The sequence below is a fragment of the Ahaetulla prasina genome, chromosome 6, assembly GCF_028640845.1.
Source record: "Ahaetulla prasina isolate Xishuangbanna chromosome 6, ASM2864084v1, whole genome shotgun sequence".
NCBI lineage: Eukaryota > Metazoa > Chordata > Lepidosauria > Squamata > Colubridae > Ahaetulla > Ahaetulla prasina.
The window spans coordinates 48,086,124-48,088,770 of NC_080544.1; positions in this window are offsets into that span (position 1 = coordinate 48,086,124).

The window sequence follows — 2,647 nt, forward strand, 5'->3', positions numbered from 1 at the left end:
CACCCAATTTCTGTCAGTTGTCTGGGAAGTATTTTTAAACATAATTTAGTACTCTTTCAGAAAACCACTAGACTGATAAAAGCAACTGATAGGGGATGGCAGTTGCAAGATAAAAGTGAGAAGGAGCTCTGAGTCCATGGGTCTACACTTCAATCAAAGCTCAGCCCACATTAAGGAGAACAACTGGAGGGGTTTTTTTCTGTTTGCAGGACAGGAAAAATAACATTCCTTAACTTATTCCACATTAACCAGTCACCAGCCTCTTCACTCAAGTTCAATAGAGCTTGGAAGTCAGTGCAGAGCTTGCAAACTTTTCTACCAGCTCAAGATCTGAAGGAATGCATCTTATCCAAAGCATGAATCAGTTGGGAGTGTTGCTATTGTATCAGCCTCTGTGTAGCAACCTCCCTGCCTGAGTTTTTCTCCTCCATCTCAGAATTGGCAATGGAAACCCCCAATCCTGGAGGATTTCAATCTGCCTTCCTTGGGAGCAGGGTCTTCATGTCTTCCAGGAAAACCATGGACTTATTCCAGGTAATCTAGAGCCAAAAACAGGAATGTGGCCATATACCTGATCTAATTTTCTGTTGGAGTAGAAGCAGAGTGGCTTGGAATTGGGGGGGGAGTTCTTTGACCCTCTGTCATAGTCAGATTATGGCCTGGTAACCATAGGATTCTCTGGCATTGTCCTCCCCACTGCTACAGGGAGATAGGACCTCTTAGATTCGTCCACCGCCAGTGACTAATGAGAGCTGGAAGGGTTCCAGAGGAAGTTATGGGTTTTTCCTGATGGTCTGATGCATGATCCAATTGAGTCCTTAGTTGCTGCTTGGAATAGAGGTGCATGCAACTGCTCTTTTTTCAATGAATCCTGTTGTTCTATGCAGTTTATGGAAGAGCTGACGAAAATGGGAGATGTCTAGAGCATTGATGAAAGTAAATGAAGCATGAACTTGACTGAACATGGGTAAGAGTCACTATTAAGGCAGCCTTTGTAGAGTAAGGACAGTGAAATGAAATTATTTCTCTATCCTTATTGTGTACAGATTGCTGTTTGGCAGACTTGTTTGGGTGGCCAAACCCAAGCCATTGTGGCAAGGAGAAACTTGCAATTCACCTACAAGACGGGGGTAATTTTCTTAGTGTCTATTGTTCCGTTAGATGCCAGTTACGATGTGGGTCCAGTGGAAATGCCTGGGGTTCAGTCTTGCCTGTTATGAGAATGGTTTGAATTTGTTGGGCCTGATGGACAGCATCCTTATAATACAAGCTCATTCACCTCCTCTTTAGACCTAGACCTTCCTGGGGTGGACATGTGGCTGGTTCTCTTAGCAGTTAATTCATCTTTGAAAGAGGGGATTATTCCTTTGCCTCTCAAAGAGGCATTGGTTCATTCCCTACTCCCTTCATTACTGGATCCCACAGACAATTTTTGTCCAATGTCCAGCTTGCTTCTTGGGGGAAAGGTTGTAGAGAAGATGATCGTACAATAGCTTTGCCAGATCCTAAATGAAATGAATTATCTGGATCCTTTTCTGAGTTCAGGCCTGGACATGGGATAAGAATGCCATTGGTCATGCTTTTGGAAGATCTATGGCATCAGCAGGATGGGGGTAGTGCAGGGGTCTGCAAACTTGATTCTTTTAAGACTTGTGGACGTCAACTCCCAGAGCTGGCTGAGGAACTCTGGGAGTTGAAGTCCACAAGTCTTAAAAGAGCCAAGCTTTCAGACCCCTGGGGTAGTGCATCTACTCTGGCTCTACATGGTCTCTCAGTGACTCTCAATACCATCAACCATATCGTTTTGGATCAACTCTAGGGATTGGGACTGACTGGCACAATATTGGAAGATTTTCTTCTTTCCTTAGGAGCAGTGTTCAGTGTAGTCAGTATTCATTATACTGGTTTGATTAGGCAAAACAATTGTTCTGTTGGTATGTGTGTTGTACATAAAATCCATGCACCTTTATCAGATGAAAAATGCAGAGTTCTAAGGTCTTTTTCTCCTTTACTTTTTCATCAATATCTGTTCCTTTTGGGGAACTCTTTAACTATTAAAGTGGGCTCTTCTGTAAGGCTCTTGGATGTTATGATAGCTACTGTGTTACTTTTAAAACCTCATTTAAAAATCTCATGTTGATTTTGTTTTTTGATCTTGCTTCAAAAGGAGCAACTTAATATGAATATTTTATCTGATATTATAAGCAATCAATCTGCCAACATTTATTCATCTTAAATTCTGGTTAGCTGCAAGAAAGTAGGAGGTAATCATGTATTTCCATTACATTTAATGCTTGCAGTATCTTTTAGTTTTACCACATATGTAAGAAGCATACCACTTATAAAATGCAGCCATCTGAATTAGCTAGCAAAACATTGCTGCAATGATTTATCTTTTCCCTCTGTAATTGCTTAAATGAGCACACTTAATTGTCTTCGGGGCAATTTTAATTTACGATAGGCAGTTTCGCTTACTTTTATTTCGCAACTCAAGTTTACAGTTTCGTATGGCTTTCATGAAGCCGATGTGACTTCTAAGAAGACGGAGAACACAGAAGAAACGTGCATATCATTTCGGCAAATCGTTCCGACCTGCCTTTGATTCGCGCCGTCCAACCCACCCGCTATCCCGTGAACCCTTCAGGCC